Source organism: Lepidochelys kempii, chromosome 3 (assembly GCF_965140265.1).
Source record: "Lepidochelys kempii isolate rLepKem1 chromosome 3, rLepKem1.hap2, whole genome shotgun sequence".
Taxonomy (NCBI): Eukaryota; Metazoa; Chordata; order Testudines; family Cheloniidae; genus Lepidochelys; species Lepidochelys kempii.
In genome coordinates this window covers 201,651,184-201,670,482 of record NC_133258.1, presented here as the reverse complement: position 1 = coordinate 201,670,482, position 19,299 = coordinate 201,651,184, and the positions used below count along the sequence as shown (strand labels likewise).

Genomic DNA, 19,299 nt, shown 5'->3' with positions numbered 1-19,299 from the left:
GGAGCTGTTGACTGTGAGAAGGAGAGAGAAACTTGGGAAGGTGTCGTGGGCAGTAGATAAAATGCAAGGGAATCCTGTAGAGGCAGAAAGGAGGAACTGGTGGGGAGGAGCCAGGAGGAAAGATACATATTGGGGGTAAGAGAGAAATGAATGTACTGTGAGGGAGGCATCAGGTGAGCTTAGACCAGGGTGAAGCAGGGAGAAAGGAGAGGTCCCTAGGTTGGAACACTGGCCTCACACGGCCATGATAAAGGAGATGCATTCTGTTGATACTGTATCTGTAATTAAGCTGGGTACACTAGAGGTGTTTTCATTTTCCTCCAGGAAAATCCTACTGTGACAGGGACACTCGCCTCTTGTGAGTGCCTCCTGTCGGCCAGGTCTGATGCTGCAATCTTTTTTCTCTTGGCACGCCCTGTAGGTTGTCGGCCTCACTAGATGGCTCTCCAATAGCACAGCTCTCCCGCTAAGTCAAAGCATCAGAATTGATGAATGAATCCCTTCCAGAGTAACAGGAGTTCAACACAGGGTCTTCAGCACTGTCTCTGCGCCCTTTAAATCTAGTCCCTTTCTCAACCCTTTGGTAAAGAGTCCAACTGGAACTGTTGGTCTACCCTGAACAGGGTGTTTAGCCCTACCTCTGGCCCCTTCAAGTCCTGCCTTCACTTGGGCTTCCCAGCAGAGCCTTCTCAGGGCTTAGGCCACTTCACTAGTGGCCTGTGGAGGGACATGGCTCACCCACTACTCCAGGTCCCAGCCCAGGGCCCTGTAAACAACAGCCACATACTGCTTCCCTTAATAATTGCTGCTGAATTCTCTGGGCTGTTTCCCACTTGGTCCCATCACCTTAGGGTTACAGTTCTTGGGTTCTCTCTGTCTGTTCCCTGTGGAGCAGGGTCTCTCCCAGGGCTCTTTGCCTGGAGAGTTGCTCTGTCTTCCAGCCCGTTCTCACTCTTCTGGTCCCAGCCAGCAACTGACCTGCTCAGCCCTTGCAGCTCCTTTTATCTGAGCCTGCTGCGCTCTGATTGGCTGCTCCCCTGCAGCCTTTCTAGGCGGGCCTGAAAGACCCACCTTCACTGCTCCTCTCCTGGGGCTGGGTGTAGTAGGACCCAAGGCCTCGAGCAGGGGACCACCAAAGGCCTGATATACCCTGTCACACCTGCGTATCGGTATTAGGGTGCAGTTTAGGGTTGCCAATTTTGGTTGGCCGTATTCCTGGAGATTTCATCCCATGGCATAATCATTAATTAAAGATTAATCTTTAATTCCTGGAGACTCCAGGACAATCCTGGAGGCTTGGCAATCCTAGTGCAGTTTCTTTCTGTAGGCAGTAGAAAGCTGGTGTGTGGGTGGGCGTAACATAAATTTGGTGTCATAGAGGATACAGTATCTCCTGCCTTACCCTCTCCACTCTCAGGACACAGTGTTTTTGACTCCCAGAATGAATGCAATTACTGTATAAAATTATAGACTTCTGGCTATTTGTGGCTTTGGGCAGATTTTTTCAGGGCACTTGATGTGCTCTTTCAGCGCCAGTAGGATAATCCTCAGTAAGCAGGTTAAGTACTTTTCCTGTGTAGTATCTTTTATGTTGGATTCTCTCTTTAAATTTGAGTATAGTGGGAAGAAGAAAGCTGTTCTAACTTTGTAGCTACTAAGACCTACTAAAATAGTTCCTTAGATTTTTCAGGCAGCAAACATCAGGGATTGTAAAATTGTCTGTTTACACTCTACTTTCTTTCATATGTTTATTCTTAGCCTGATGTGATTTACAAAGAAATGATTATTTTCCTTTGAATATGTTTAGGCAACTACTATACTGGATGATTATTAGTCTGCATATATTTTCAAACTCTTTCAAGGGCAATTGAGTAGAAAATGACCAGAAAGTATCACAATAGAAAAAGTAAGATATTAACTTTAACACAATTATCCTAATAATCTGTGGGACAGATTGTCAGGTGGTGCAAAGCAGCATAGCATTGTACAAATCGGTGGCACTACATGGATTTACTGCTGTTGAGGAACTCTGTGTGTGTGTGCCTTTTTCTATACACAGACTTTATATCTGGTATGTATTAGGTATGTTTGCTATTACTGGTGTGTATATCTACATAGAAATATTAAAATTAGCTTAGATTATTTATTTTAAATGTGCTGTTCATAGTTATAATTGCTGTAATATATTTTGGGAGGTGGAGTTGATAAAATTCAAATACTTTCTGTTTTTTTCTAGAGACAAGTACCATTTTAAATAGTTGTTAATAATATAAGCATGGATGCGGTGCACTTAAAATATGAAGGGCATAACCTCTTAGGGACAGATTTTCAAAAGAGTTCAGGGTCAGATTTTCAGATGCCCAGCACTCAAAACTGGAGCCAAATTTTCAAAAGTGCTTAGCACCCAGCCACTCCCATTCTAACGTTTATAGCTGGGTTCTCAAAGGAGTTCAGATTAAAACAACATGCTGAGTGCTTTTGAAATTCTGGCAAGTAATTTTAGTACCGAAATGGGAGCTGAGCTCATCTGAAAATACAGCCTTAATGTACTGTATTCTTAGGCTACTATATCTACTTAATGAACAGGACTAACTCGAGCAACCTCCTTCTGTGATTTAGGCTATGTCTACACAACGGACCTTACCTGTACCGCTGCAGCCATGCCGCTGTCAGGTCTCCTGTGTGGCCGCTCCATGCCAGAGGGAGAGAGATCTCCTGCCGGCATAATTAAACCATCCCCAATGCCGGTACTTTTGTTGGTGAAACTTTTGTCTGTCAGGTAGGTGTTTTCTTCACACCCCTGACTGACAAAAGTTTTACTGAATAAAGTGCTAATGTAGACATATCCTAAGTACTCACCAACATCAGTAAAGATTGGACAATGTAGCCCACAGAGTGTAGCTTATTGCAATAGTCCAAATATAGGTTCCCATTCAAACTCTGAGCAAATTGGCCTTCTATAGGAGATCTACACTTGTTGCTATTAAAAAGTCGTCATATCCTAATTGGCTATAGCTTCTAAGTGGAAGTCTCTGAGCAACATCCCTATTAATAGATCACTGCATAACCTGTCAACTGAAAAATGTAACCGTATTAGGAATTGTACCTTGAAAACGCTTATTAAATATGGATAAAATACAATTTCATTTTTTATACCAGGGAAGTGCAAAAAAACCCAACCCTTTAAGTTCTTATATTGCAATTTATGCTACATGGAGAGACTGCTATACCCAGATATTGTCAATTGTTGGGTTGGAGCCAAAATCTTATTTTTTCACTTTGCTAGTGCAGTTATAACTTACACTTTTTTTCTTTTTCAATTCGTTCAGTATTACCACTACTTTTCTTTAACATACAGATTGCACGCTTTTTGATTCTGTAGGTGTTCATTTCTGACCATGTGTGTGTTCTGTTGCTTTTTCCCTAAAGTTCTAATTCCACCTGTTTTAATAAGATAATGTATAGAAGTCAGCATTTGCTGTAATTGTGAGGGCATTTTTATTCATGTTTGGCACATATTCACTTTTTAATAGCAAGTACTTGTACATGAATTGCACAGTGTTTACTAGCAATAAGTGTGGAATAGAATTTTCCATTAAAATTCCTGTTATTCCCTAATCATTTGGTTTTCCTCTGATGGCATTGTAACATCTGTTTCAATAAGGATTATGCACGCCCAAATCTGAAGGAACATGTAGCCACAAAGAAGATCCCAGTTCTAACTGTTACATATGTATATTCCTCCAAGAAAAGGAAGGAAATGTGGATGAATAATGGGTTTCAAAGTAACAGCTGTGTTAGTCTGTATCCGCAAAAAGAACAGGAGGACTTGTGGCACCTTAGAGACTAACAGATTTATTTGAGCATAAGCTTTTGTGGGCTAAAACCCACTTCATCGGCTGCATAGAGTGGAACATATAGTGAGAAGATACACATATATATACAGAGAGCATGAAAAAGTGCAGTAAGAGGCTAATTAATTAAGATGAGCTATTATCAGCAGGAGGGGGGAAAAGGATAAATAATGAATTTTTATATCTAGAAAGGAGCAATATATTTTTGTCATAGTATGAAGTGGTTTTATGTCTACTTAATATACTAGTCCATAAAATGTGCATATTTGCAATGATTGATTAAATCATGCCTCTCTTTCTTCAGGACAGTCACCCGGAGATAAAGGAATAGGCCAGATTCACACCTTTTGTTAACTCACTCAGGTTCAGTGAACTTCAGTGGAGTTACCCCAAGGATGAATTTTAACGATTATATTCTTTTTCCCACATGCCTCATGCTTTTCTTCGTGCATCTAGCTGCATAGTACTGGTAATTCTATGGAACTGTTGATTTGTAATCCCCTATGGTTTGATTGGCATCTTCATCTGTTAATGGTGCGTGTTAGATTTTGAAATGCTGTAATCAGTTGAGTGCCATCTGCATGTAACATCATATTGCTTTAATGTTTATCAAGTCAGCTATTTTTAGGTACAAATCCTAAATAAAAAGGGGAAAAGATACACTATTTATAGGCATATAGCTGTCTCCATTAAATAAATGGAAAGGAACTGTAATTATAACGCCGATTGACGTTATAAAAGTAACATTTAGCCATTGCTGTAAAATCAGTTGCATCAGTAGCAAGCTGATGTATCACATTGGAATTCTTGTTAGACTTATTAAATACAACCACTTTTCTATTTAAAAACTGATCATGTATAACATTTTGTTGCTAGGCACCTGCTTGGCCAAGCAGTGGTTTCTAGGCATGCAGTTACTTTGACTGTAACCCCTGCAATGCCTACAAGTGATTCTGTTCATGCAAGCTCTAATTTTCCCTTCATTATTTTCCGTGTTCATTTTTCAGTGTTTCAAAGGAATTCCATTTGTGTGGCCTACCTTTAGTCAAGATTTATATTAAAGCCACTCTTTTTTGGAGCTGAAGAAAAAGCATGCGATGGAAATATTACATGACAGACGTTGTTACAATCAAGGGATAACAACAAAAAATCTAAATGAAAGGGCTCTACCTTTTACCCTGTAATTTTTGTATTTTCATGTTCTTTGAACCAAAAAATGTTTCATTTTCAAAAAAAAAAAAAAAAGAAAGAAAGAGGAGAGTCGTTTTCCATTCAGAGAATTAGATGTTCTGTTTGCGAGGTATCCATGAGTCCAGTACAGGTCCAAGAGGGGGGCAGGGATACTACAAAAAGGAAATAATTGGGCTTCTAAACGCAAGTCGCATGTATCTTGTCCAATGTTTTAAAATTATAATGGGAGTTAAATTGTATGTATCAGTTAAAGTTGCTTCCTATAACTTGTGTAACTAATATTTTTTTTCACCTAGGACCAAATTCAGCAAAGCATTTAGGCTTCGATTCAGGAAAGCATCGCTATTTAGAAAGTGCTTAAGCACACGCTAATGTCCCATTGAAGTCAGAGAGGCTTAAGCATGTGCTCTGCTGCATAGGGATGAACTCCTGAGTTGGGGCCCAGGGTCCTCATATGTCCCTCTGACCTTGGACATTTCAGATGTCACATTTTCACGTGTGTTGCTTGGTTTTGCATCATTTTTCTTCTGCGTATTCTGCACAAACAGGCCCCCACTCTACTCTTTTCAAACACATTGTGGCCATTGTAAAGTATGATCCCACTACTTATAATGCTTGAGTTCTCCTGTGCCCTTTCTAGGACTAGTGGTGGAATAAAGGGTCTTGTCAGATTTTTTTAACTCTTTAAATGCTATAAAAAGTGTGTACTCAAGATGACATGATGTGTCAAGGCGCCTGACATGTTTTGTGAAACTTCAATGGAATATTGAGGTATTTAGTGGCTGTCTTTTGAGGTGTATAAATACTACATTTCTGGTCAAATGGCAAATGTTTACAAGGCACCAAAGTGGTCAAAGGCACCCTATCCACATTCGATCCTGCCATGAGGCAATGCTATTGTTACTCCTCTTGACCCAAGCAGTTAGCCAAATTCAGGGTATTACCGTTTGTTCCAGCTAGGAGGGAAAACTAATAGTACAGCCAGATATAAAAATTGTGAATGCAGGTGGACCAAGGATGAAAATCCTGGCTCCACTGAAATCAATTGCTAACCTCCCATGGACTTCAGTTGGGCCAGGATTTCACCCCAAAAGTCTACTTAACTGTCCCTTTCATTTACCTAGATGAAGTCAGGTTCGCAAATAGACATAGTGCCGTCTTTCTTACCTGCAAGTTTTACAAGCTTAGCCTAAATCTACTTTGCATGGCATACAATATGTTCTTTAATATGTGGGCACAAGAGAATGAGTTTAGAAGGGATAAGAGCCTTTGTCTGGAATTGTCTAGCTTTTGTAGTTTCAATAAAATCTATTTAATAGTATAGTCGTTTTAAGGGACCCTTGCTGTTCTGTATGTTGAAGTTAGATTGAGGCTTTGAGCCTACATATTCAAACAATGATATTCTGATTGAAAATAAAAACTAAAAAAAAATGGAGTGCTGAACGTTCTGTTTCTGTCTAAAAAAATTAGAGAGGCTCTGAACAAGAAAGTTTGTTTTTTTTAGTAGGTAGTCTGCTCCAGAGACATGTTCTGAGTGCATATCTCAGCAGTGATTAAAGGAAGTCTTGTCAGTTTCTGCTAACAGCTGTGCTCCACACAGGTTAGGGAATTCTTCTCTTCTTATCTGAAAGAACAAAAAGGGCTACATTTACAAAAGACATTAGAACTATTGCCTGGAATTTCTTTTTTAATTGGGGATAGATCAAGAAATGTCAAAGCATCCAACCCTGTAGCCTTTACGCATATGAGGTATCCATTCCTTTTAGAGTCAAATTGATATTCTCTGGAGGGATAAAGCTTTTCTCAGACATATATGCCAACTACAGTTTTGGAACCTGATCCTCAACTGGTGTAAATCAGCACAGCTCTGTTGAAATAAAAAAATCTACACCATTCCAGGGAATATGTTAGTGACTTGTCTTTCTATGGGCTACTCATCACTGCAGTTAACTCAAGTTGTAACTTGAGTGTTGCCCCTAACTCAAGTCCAGTCCACACACACAAACCCTTCACTCATGTGTGATTGTGTTTTTAACTCAAGTTGGCTGGCTCCTTGGGGGGTACAGGATCAGTTCAAGTTAGCACAACTTGTTAGCTGCTAACACAATCGTTCTGTGCAGCTTGAGTGGTGTTTTGCAGTACATCGCTCTCGAGCTCGGCTAACTTGTGTTAACTCTGTAGTGAAGACAAAACCTCAGAAGCCGTATATTCGTAATGATTTTCCTTGTTCAGCTGCAGAAGAACAAAAATTATACAAGATAAAAATAAATTTAAAAAATCCTAAAATTAGACCCAGCAGGAAACTGTGAGCAGCTCTATGACATTCTAGCACAACAACAATACTGTATACTAGTCAGCTGTGCTCGCTGCTCAAAGCATTAGGAAAGATCTCATTGATACTCTCCCTGGAATATGCTATTGCATTTAGAAAAGTATGAGTATGTATGTGCAAAGGAAGAGAAACCAGCTTTTTTTTTTTTTTTGCCAAAGAACCATGCTCTGTTTCAGTTAGTTTTCAGAGCTATTTCCACCTTTAAAGCATGATTACACCTAGCAATAATTTAAGACTAATATTGCAGTAATGACTCCATGTGCTGCAGACAGTGACACAATTACTAGAAAAATCATACACAAATACAGGGAGCTCGGACTACAGCCATAGACTTTCAGCAAGAAAAGCCAGCAGTTCTGTCACATGAGGTAGAGGAGAACTTTCAGTGGGTCGTATTTGCATATTCTCCTAGCCACTTAGCAAGCCAGCTACTAGAAACAGATACAATCCCATACACATTACATACTCTGGTGAACTACCAAATGTGGTGTGGATTATTTCTAAAGGCATTGATAGAAAATTTACAATTATAGAAAGATAAAACATGCAGTTTAGAATAGTATAAGGACACAGAGGATAGCTGGTGCCATTGTGCTGTTAATGAAGAATAGTACTGCAGGGGTCCATCGCTTTCACTAATCCACTTGATCCCCCACAGATCCAGGCTAACTATGAGATATCAAAGATAACGTTCATAGTGATATATATGCATGGTTCTAGCTCTTCCCTTTTTGTCTGGGTTATTTCAGATCCATTGCTCACAGATTGTTTCTACAATCCATTCAGTCAGTGGTAAGTGCCAGTCATAGATTAGGTGATTATCTTCATAGTGGCATGTAACACATTATTATACTTTATTCTCATGAAGAAAAGGAGTACTTGTGGCACCTTAGAGACTAACCAATTTATTTGAGCATGAGCTTTCGTGAGCTACAGCTCAAGTGAGCTGTAGCTCACGAAAGCTCATGCTCAAATAAATTGGTTAGTCTCTAAGGTGCCACAAGTACTCCTTTTCTTTTTGCGAATACAGACTAACACGGCTGTTACTCTGAAACCTGTCTTTATTCTCATGGTTTCTAAATGAAACAGGTTAAGTATGCTTTGAGTAGCACCCAAACTGATGCAAAGATACAATTCTTCTAGCAGTACATATGTTATGACAGTGGTTACAGGGCATGAAGAATAACCTACTTTTAGACTTGTTTCTACTACATGTTCATAAGACTGTAGAGACAGTAATGTCATCTACAGTGGAACAGAGGGAAGGATGAGGGGGTTTCAGCTATCTATAGAAGACAGATTCTGATGAATATGCTTCACAGCTGCTTGTAATTTTCACTCCAAGAAGAGTCAGTATTCTGAATAAAATGAGCATGTCTAATAGCAGAAGTACTGTCATTAGAAGTATGGTTCAGTTACTTGGTAAAGAGCTCAGATAGCCAACTGGCATGAATGCTCAGGCTAAAATGTTTTGCTTTCCACTTTAGACTCCAGTGCAAATAGATGGACGAAGATTAATAAACCACTTAATCTATCTCTATACCCAAATACTGCCATGTGCCCGTTGTGATTCTTTCTTCTGCATCCAGGGATGTTATCCATTAGCTATCCTGGGAACTGCTCCTTCCCCCAAATCTCTATAGATAAACCCATATATTGGTCAGTGCAGCCTTGTATCCTAGAGACCAGGCTGACTGAGCACATTTGAATAAGAGCATCTTAAGAGCTTGTCAGTGATGTGACTTAACTGGCTAGAGGGATCTCTGTCAAACAACACAACCCATGCCCTGTTCAAGGAGGACTTTAGCATGCTGCTTACAGCAGTGCTCCTAAGTCCATGGCAGTTCAAAGAGAAAGGGTAGGTACTGAATGTAGATGGGTCTCCCATAAAGCAGTGCAGATGCAAAGCATGACCACACAGTCGTAAAGCTGGGTTGCCTTTTTAGTTGGGGTTTATCATGAGTGTTGCATTAAAGTCAAGCTTGTGTGCCTCTCTTAGCAGCACCGGGAGAGAGGAAGTAGTTCCAGAGCTGGTAAGTGTGTGTGTGGAGGGGAAGCCAAGTGAAAATGGAACTTGCATTTATTCACTGGGGGGGTAGGTAGTCACAGCCCTTACATGGCTGTCTGCAGAAGTAAGTCCAAGTACCTTTTGCTCCCCTCTCTTCTCAGATTCTGACTCTGGCTGTGGGAGGAAAGGTGGGTGCTGCTTACCTGATATTCCCTCCTACAAGAGAGTGGGTGGGGAGTGGATAGAGCTCCGCCTCCGTTTGTGACAGGGAGGAGTGAGCAGCTCCATGAAAACAGGTGAAGTAACTTATTTCCCACTCTCTCCCAAAGGCAGCGGGGAGGAACAGTGAATCTACATGCATCCGTTGATCTACTCCTGGGGTGGCAAAGCTGCGCGTTGCCCTTTACTCAGGGCAAGTTGTAACTAGAGCTTGTTGAAAAATGGAAATCCCTTCCTGTGGAATTTTTGAAAAAAAAAATCATCCTGAACTATGAAATTTTTCAGTGGAAAGGAGAACTGAAATGGAATTTCTCAGCTTCCCAGAAGCCCAGCTGGAAGGCTCTTGTCAATTTCACTCACTAAGTGAAATTGTCAAGTGCCTTTAGCCGGGCTTCTGGAGAGGCAGAGAGTGGGGGTGCTCATTTTGCTTCCCCCCAGCTCCAGGAGCCAGTGAGGCAGAGAACTGGGGTGCTCATCCCCTCTGGCCCCCAGATTGGGGTGGCGGGGGGAGGCAGAAAGGCAGAGTCAGGATGCTCAGCCTTGGCAGCCCCCTTGAAATGCTTTTGTCAATTTCACTTTCGGCCCAGAAGAGCCTTCCTGGCAGTAGACAGGGAGCCATCACTTGGATTTTCCCAATAGAACGTTTTTGTTAGTTTTTTTGCAATACTGATGTTTTCATGCAGACCATTTTGGTTTTGCGAAAAAAAGACATTTTTCATTGGAAAATCATTCTGACAAAAAAATTTCCAACCAGCTCTAGTTGCAACCTTACCATCTAGCCCAGAGCAGTTCGAGGTATAGCTAATGCAGTGCTCTGATATAGCTACACAAAATGATGCAGACGACAACAGTCAGGCTACTTTCCTGGATTATCTTTCTCTGAGTCTATGTCAGAGAAGAACAGATGTAACCACTCTATTGTCCTGGTTATCTGTATTCTATGTATAGGCCATGCACATTCACTATTAAAAATAAAATTTGTCATCACAACTGGCAGTAACTGTCACCTTTGTCTGGGCTGTCTATTGAGAGGCACCTGTGTAACTCAGTTTAGTTTGGGATTCATTTTAAGCAGGCTCTTAGGGGCAAAGACGCACAGATGGATTTATTTATAGAAGTAAATTGCAGTCAATGAAAATACTCCTATTTCTTTGCGAATGCAGTTCTTTGACTCATTAATCTTGATACTTGTTGAAAGGGTTTTTCCTTTACAACATAAAATGTATGTGTGAGAGCACCAGTCAAAGTGCTGGTTTCAGAGTAGCAGCCGTGTTAGTCTGTATTCGCAAAAAGAACAGGAGGACTTGTGGCACCTTAGAGACTAACCAATTTATTTGAGCATAAGCTTCTGTGAGCCACAGCTCACTTCATCGGATGCAGAAAGTGGAAAACTGCTGAATTTTCTGGTCTTATTCTAAAGTACAGCATATGGCTTACACTTTCAAAACCTGCTTCCGATTGTGGGCACAATTAATTGGGCTTTTTAATTGCACCCACTGGATGTGTCTACATAGTTATTTTTACCTCACATTAGCTGATTGTCAGTTAACTCAAGGTCGTTAACCACTGGGTAAAGGCAAGTATGGACACTCAGTAAGGCCTTGTCTTCACTAGGAAAAGAAGTGTGTTCTTCACTTGAGGTAAAATCCTAGTGAAGACAAGGCAAACTGTTGATTTAACATGAGTTAGTAGGTCAAGATAAACCCTAGGCTCCTCCCTCATCTTTAAATTGACCTGCTAACACTATGTGAAAACTGCAAGCCTCCTTGTCTTCACTGGGATTTTGCTTCATGCTGGTTACTTTGTGTTAGCTAACTGGAGATACGAACCTTCTTTCTTGAAAGAAAGTGAAAATGCAGTCCAAATATTTGTGCCAGGCTACAAAGGTTTGTGATTTTTCTTAGGGTAAATCACAATCTCTCTCTTACACTCTCACTTGCTCTCCAAACCCTTCATTATTAAGGTTGCAAAGTCAAGCACTTGAGAGTTAGGAAATACCAGAATTAAGGTTCCCTGTGTGGACGGATAATGTTCAGTTCCTCTGTGGAGATGGCGCATGCTCAGTGGGGTCACACACAGGAGCTGTAAGGGGATGGTAGGTATGGCACACAGGGATTACGTGCTGTGAGTCATTGGAGTGTGCTCAGTGTAGACAGAATCTTCAGGGAATTTAGCTTCTAAAACTGAGGAAACCTCTAGTGAGCATGTGCCCACTGAATTTTTTCAAAGGCTTATCACTTAGCCACAGTATTTGGTTGGATTTTCATAGGAATGGCAAGAGGCATATACCTGACACAAAGGCCACCCCCTGCCAAATTTCAAGTCCTGGTTCCAAATCATGGGGGCTCCAGAGCTTCCCAAAGAAAAGATAATCAGAATATTTTAACATGGGCAAAACAATATATTTTTCCTTTGCCTCATTCTTGGAAACAGATGAACCATTTTGGCTGATATAAATTAAAAAAAAGGGGGAAAAAATCAGCTCGAGGAAGACATTGGCCATGTAAAAATTCAGCCCAAATAGTTAAAGTTTGGCAAAGTTATAAGCCATTGAAAACAGCTTCTTATAATGGGAAGTGTCAAGCAACTTTAATTATTGGTGGCACTACCAAGCCCATGTATAATTACAAATTAGGGTTGTCAATTAATTGCAGTTAAGTCAAGCGATAAACGCAAAACAAATTAACTAGATTTTAAAAAATAACAATTAATCACAGTTAATAATAGAATACCAATTTAAATTTATTATAAATGTTTTTGCTTGTTTTTCTACATTTTCAAATACATTGATTTCAGTTACAACACAGAATACAAATTGTACAGTGCTCATTTTATATTATTTTTATTCAAAATATTTTCACTGTCCAAAAGCTAAACAAAAGAAATCATATTTTTTCAGTTCACCTCATACAAGTAGTGTAGTGCAATCTCTTTATTGTGAAAGGGCAACTTACAAAAGTAGAATTATTTTTTTAGGGACGTCAATCGCAGTTAACCCAAGTGATTAATGCAAAATTAACGCTTTTTTAAAACAAATATTAACCGCACCTCTCTATTTTCACCCTTTTCACTTACTGTACTTCATCACTTAGAATCATAGAATATCAGGGTTGGAAGGGACCTCAGGAGGTCATCTAGTCCAACCCCCTGCTCAAAAGCAGGACCCATCCCCAATTAAATCATCCCAGCCAGGGCTTTGTCAAGCCTGACCTTAAAAACTTCTAAGGAAGGAGATTCCACCACCTCCCTAGGCAATGCATTCCAGTGTTTCACCACCCTCCTAGTGAAAAAGTTTTTCCTAATATCCAACCTAAACCTCCCCCACTGCAACTTGAGACCATTACTCCTTGCCCTGTCCTCTTCTACCACTGAGAATAATCTAGAACCATCCTCTCTGGAACCACCTCTCAGGTAGTTGAAAGCAGCTATCAAATCCCCCCTCATTCTTCTCTTCCACAGACTAAACAATCCCAGTTCCCTCAGCCTCTCCTCACTTGGCGGACATTGGCACAGAGCTGTGTTCTCATGATATGAAGTGATTAAATATCAGAAGAAGTTAATGGAGCAAAGCAGTAAAAGTTTAGGTCTTTTGAATAGGAAGTTTATTTTTAAAAAATGTCCGGATGGTTCTCTGGATAAAAAGATGGTTATCTTTAGCTATTGCAAGGCTGAGTTCCAATACCGTCGAAGTACTTCAAATCTGCAATACCACCTAGGTGCTAAACATGCTTTCTCCTCCAGTTCTTGTGCTCCAGATAACCCCGCAACAGCAAATGAATCCCACCAGTCGAGACAGAGTACTCTTACAGAGTTTCAGGATTGCTACAAGCCCATGGATCAAACAAAGTACAACAGTTTAACCAGTGCTATTGAAAGTGGATAGCTATGGACTGCAGACCACTCAACACTGTAAACAACAGAGGGCTGAAAAATGTTGTTCAAATTGCATCTTCCAATCAGTCACACACCTTGCCGTCCCGAGGAACCATTTCATCAGGAATACATGACCTATATAATAATGAGCAGATTACAAAGCTGGAGCTTCTGTAAAATGCACTCGCTGTTGCTGTGACTGGTGATCACTGGACATCCTTGAGCAATCACAGCTATCTTGGAGTCACGACACCCCTGATTGAAGCTGCATGGACACTGCAATCGTTTGCTTTAATGATAACACATACTGAAGAGAGACATTATGCTGAAGCATATGCAGAGCGTTTCTTGGATGTTGCAGAAGAATGGAATATTCAGGAAAAGGTAACAACAGTTAGTACTGACCGTGCATGTAAAATGATAGCAGCAGACAGTGGTTTGCCTTTTGAACACGGCCGGCATCACGCACAGTCTGCAGCAATCCCTCACAGTAGCGCTCAGTGATGGCGGTTTGGAAAATACGCTGGCAAAATGTAGAAAACTTGTGGGCCATTTCAAACACAGTCCAGCTAACAGTACAGAGCTAGGAATACCACAAGCTACAAATGGACAGAAAACGATGCACAAGATATTTCAACCAGATGGAACTCCACATTGGGTAGGGTTCAGCACCTGCTTTTCAGTAAAGCCACTGTCTCAGCCACATTAGCTCTTCAAAAGCACAATCTATCAGTGCCAACAGGTAGGATTTGGAAAGGCTAGAAACAGGACTTGAGCCCTGCAGGTTTGTGACTGAACTCCTTGGGGGGAGAACTGTATGTCTCCTGCTCTGTGGTTTTACTCGCGTTCTGCCATTTATTTCATGTGATAGCAGTCTCAGATGATGACTCAGCACATGTTGTTTGATTTAAGAACACTGTCGCTGCAGATTTGTGAAAACGCAAAGGAGGTACCAATGTGAGCTTTCTAAAGATAGCTACAGCACTCAACCCAAGGTTTAAGAATCTGAAGTGCTTTCCAAAATCTGAGAGCAACAAGGTGTGGAACATGCTGTCAGAAGTCTTTAAAAAGCAACACTCTGATTTGGAAACTACAGAACCCGAACCACCAAAAAAGAAAAACAACCTTCTGCTGGTGGCATCTGACTCAGATGATGAAAATGAACATAGAATATCAGGGTTGGAAGGGACCTCAGGAGATCATCTAGTCCAACCCCCTGCTCAAAGCAGGACCAATCCCCAATTATTATTATTTTTTTTTGCCCTAGATTCCGAAATGGCCCCCTCAAGGATTGAAGTCACAACCCTGGGTTTAGCAGGCCAGTGCTCAAACCACTGAGCTATCCCTCCCACCCAAGCATCAGTCTGCACTGCTATGCAGTGATTGTCATCGAACAGAACCCATCATCAGCATGGAAGAATGCGGGTAACACAGACCAGGAGACATATAATTCTTCCCCAAGTAGTTCATTCACAAATTTCATTAACACATGATTTTTTAATGAGTGTCATCAGCGTGGAAACATGTCCTCTGGAATGGTGGCTGAAGCATGAAGGGGCATATGAATGTTTAGCATATCTGGCACATAAATACCTTGCAATGACAGCCACAGTAGTGCCATACGAATGCCTGTTCTCACTTTCAAGTGACATTGTAAATAAGAAGCGGACACCATTATCTCCCGTAAATGTAAACAAACTTGTTTGTCTTAGCAATTGGCTGAAGAAAAGATAGGACTGAGTGGACTTGTAGGCTCTAAAGTTTTATATTGTTTTACTTTTGAGTGCAGTTATGTAAAAAACAACAACCTACATTTGTAAGTTGCACTTTCACGATAAAGAGATTGCTCTACAATACTTGTATGAGGTGAATTGAAAAATACTTTTTCTTTTATCTTTCTTACAGTGCAAATATTTATAATAAAAATAATATAAAGTGAGCACGGTATTCTTTGTATTCTGTGTTGTAACTGAAATCAATATATTTGAAAATGTAGAAAACATTCAAAAATATTTAAATAAATGGTATTCTATTACTGTTTAACAGTGTGATTGAAATTGCGATTAATCATGACTATTCTTTTAATCTGAGATTAATCGTGATTAATTTTTTTAATTCTTTGACAGCCCTATTACAACTGTTTTTAGTCTGGAGCAAATATTTGGGGAGCATCCAGACTTGCCTTTACAAAAGTGTTAGCTACCTCGAGTTAATTTTCAATGAGTTAATTAGAGGTAAAATACCTCTAGCGAAGAGAAGCCCATTGAAGAGATTACTACTCTATCACATCCTCACATTTTATACCAAAGTCTATAGGTATAACTGTGGACACAATTAATTCCATTTGTATTAAACTGTGTGTGCAAAACTGCAACAATATTGGAAGGTGGACTGAGATCCTGATATTTAGTTGGGCCACAACCCCACCTTCAATATTAAGGTAGAAAATTTCATTTCAAAATTAAATGTAGTATCCAGGTGCAGTTAGATACTTAGGTTTCAAAATGGGTACGGTTCTGGGGCCAACTTAATTCTGCCCACAATATTGAAGACGGTTTTGAAAAATTCAGGCCTAAATGTCTCTTGCCTTCCATAGATTAAGCCGCTGGAATTTCTCCCACTTCTCCATTCGGTGTTTTAAAACTTATCATTTCACGTTATTTATTGGCTTAAAAATATGACTGAGATAATAGTACTGTGAAGAGACCACTGGGTCTCTGTTCATCTGTCCCCCAGAGTTCAGACCCTTGAACTATCAGTTCTGCAAGTTGCTGAGAGATCTATTTATATCCAGCGTTTTGAATTCAGATTCCTTGGGGAGAACAAGATTTTTGTGCAGATCAGAAGTAAGAGCACTTTTTTATCTGCTACCTAATGTCTTCCTCCTACCTTCATTTCTGTGACACCCCTTCTCTCTGACAGACAAAACCTTGTTGAAGCTCAAGCTCACGCAGCGTTGGTTAAGACTCCTACTCCTTCTAAACTTAGAATAACTTTTGCTACTTATAAAAAAAGAGACATCTATTGTTAAAGCAATCAGCAGCCTTTCCTGCCACGTTTAAGGTGTTTGGTTCCTATAGAAAATGTTTCCCTTAATTTTTTTTTAAAAGCATGTTTTGGTTCATATTGATCCCAGAGCTGTAAATCATAATTATTTAGAATTATTGTCTCAAGAAATGATTCTCTTTGGCTGGCCATGGAAGATTTGATCAGTCTTCGTAGAAATATGGCTAACCTGCTAAAATGGATGATGCCTTCTTCTGTTCACACTACTGCTTGAGGGTTTACCGTTTACAGAAGAGGGATAAACTTGGTCATGCCATTTCTATGCGTCCAGCAGTGAAAAACTTAGTGGGTAATACCTGGGTCACTCCTGATGCAAAATGTAAGCTTTCTTCTTTGTAGTTCTAAATGACTCACAGATAAAGTGAAGCTGTGGACTCAAGCACTCCAGGTCCTCTAGCAAATCTTTTCTTCCTAACGAGCAACAAATTCCTATTGAGGACCCCAGACAGAAAATGAATTGTAGAGTTTTAAAGAGAGAGAACAATACATTCTCATATGAATTCTGTACCATTTAGCTTGCCATTTCCATATGCTCCTGCAAGATTTCTTAACAAAAGCTAGGGATAATGCTGTCTCTGCAGAGAGACTGTAATGGAGTCCTACTCACCACTGGGGCACCTTCTTGGGGCTGCATCTGGGAATTAGCTCTGCCCAGTCTAATATCCCCTTCCGTCTTTCATTCATGCTGCAGCCCCTCTCATGGTCCAGGAGTCACAGTGCTTCCTCTTTGTGAGTCAGGATGCTCCCTCCGTGTGGCCTAGCCTTCCAGCCAGGTCACTATCGTTTTCCCATTCCGGGACATCAAAGTCTCACTGGATTGGTTGACCGGGTTTTGTTCCCAGCAGTCATCCAATTCAAAGCTATCAGTTCAATTCAATCCTTCCCAGTGGCTGGTAGGGGAACCCAGACATGCCCACTATTCCGGGTTTCATCCTAGGGACCCTCAGATCAGTGGCCAAGGTCTGCACCATCCCAAACCTTGCTGTCATCTCCCTGGGCCTTGTGCTAATCCACCTCTACAAGTGTAACTCCACTTAAGAAGAAACCCTATCTAAGTTAGCTTGTTGTAAAGCACATCGTTAGGTGAGACTAAATACAGTAGGCTGCTTGTGTTTTAAAATCCCCTTTTCCCCAAAACTTTGCTCCAACTGCTAAATAAAGCATTTTATTTTAGGAAGGTTTTTGGTCACAATATCACTGATCACCAAAGGGAAGAAATGCAGGTGCCTAACATCCAGTCAGTCCTGCAGGGTTAAAAGCAGTCGATAGTGCACCTGGGTGCTAATTTAAGAGTTTCCCACCCCAAGACACGTCTGGGCAAGACCTGACGTGTCTACACTCTGAGAGGCTGAAAAGAGGGCGGAGGCACAGCTAACTCCATCACCAGGACTGTATCTTAAATAAATTAAACATTAAATCATAGTCCTAACGTGGACACAAATTGCTCCATATTCCTCGTCATTCTCCTGTCTGTCACCACAACACCACAGTTCTTCCTGTCATGCAGGCTTATAACCAAAGCATCATCTGTCTCTCCTCCCTCTTCTCCATCCCTGACATCTCAGCTGCGTCCAAATGCTGATGCTCCTTCCTTCACAACATTTTTAAGGTCTGAACTTTTCTCTCTGTCCAGGCATGAAAACTTGTCACCCAGGCCCTCAATGTCTCCTCCCCTGACTGTTGAAGCTTCCTTTTCTCTGGCCCCCCTTAAACACACACATCTTCCCTCAAAAAAAAATACGCACACACACACACACACTAACATCATCTTCCTTGCTCATCAACCAGACCCAGTCACCCCTTCTTTGAATCTTTCCACCTGTCACCTTTGCTTCATTGCACCATACTCAAGCTTCTTGCCCTTGCCTTCAAGTCTCTGAATAACTCTGCCTCACCGATGTATCTGACCGAGTCTTTCATCTCATTGGCCCACACCCACTCAGGTCAGTTAGGGAAGCCAGCCACAGTGCGGTGTGGGCCAGCTTTTCAGAAAAGCTCAGCATATTGGGTACGGGGCTCTTTTGAAAATCTGTCCGTAAGTGTCACCAGGGGAGAGCTGCCAGGTGCTGAGCACTTCCGAAAAATCTTTCCCCATTTGTGAGTGGCTGAGCCATTGAAAAATTGACCCAAGCTTTTTGGAAAATCTGGCCACACAATCCCCTTTTTCCAGTAATTGTTTCTGTACTTCTTCGTCATGCAACTTCCCATGCAGCAAAGTCCTCCGTCTCCAACCTACCACCCTTCCCGCATTCAAATCCTACCTTCTGACCTACCTCTGCTGTTACACCCACCAGAAACGAGTCAGCCAAAACAGTTGTCTTCCCTGTGCTACACTATTTTTTTTTAAACTATACTTTTTAAAAAAATTCCACCACACAAGACTTTGCTGAGCAATTACATAAACTTGTTACTGTGTCTGCTGTCTCTCCCCTTGGAACCACAATGCTCTCTTTCGTTGCCCATTCATTGCACTGTGTAAAGTTTAGTCCCGTTCCTACAGTGAGCACTGTCTGGGCACAGGTGCCCCTCCGGGTGTTGCTCACTGCAGGAATAGAAGGTTTAGATTGCAAGCTTTTGGGGTCAGGGACAGCATGCTGTTCATTTGTTCTGCAAGATGCCTAGCATGCTTGTGAGTTCTGTAAAATAATCATAAAAAATTAGACTTGAGTCCATATTGTGATTTCGGTTATGGGTACAGAATTCTCATCAAAATCCCTTATGTGCGTGGAATTCTCACTAAGGCAATTGTAGCTGGC

The 19,299-nt window shown here is 41.0% G+C and overlaps 1 protein-coding gene and 1 pseudogene across 10 annotated transcripts in view; both read left to right on the top strand.

The window, feature by feature from the left end:
• The window catches only part of PLCB1 (phospholipase C beta 1), a 655,431-nt gene that overhangs the window by 314,277 nt on the left and 321,855 nt on the right, over window positions 1–19,299 (top strand). The window lies entirely within an intron of this gene.
• Window positions 13,164–15,211, top strand: LOC140908354 (E3 SUMO-protein ligase ZBED1-like; annotated as a pseudogene).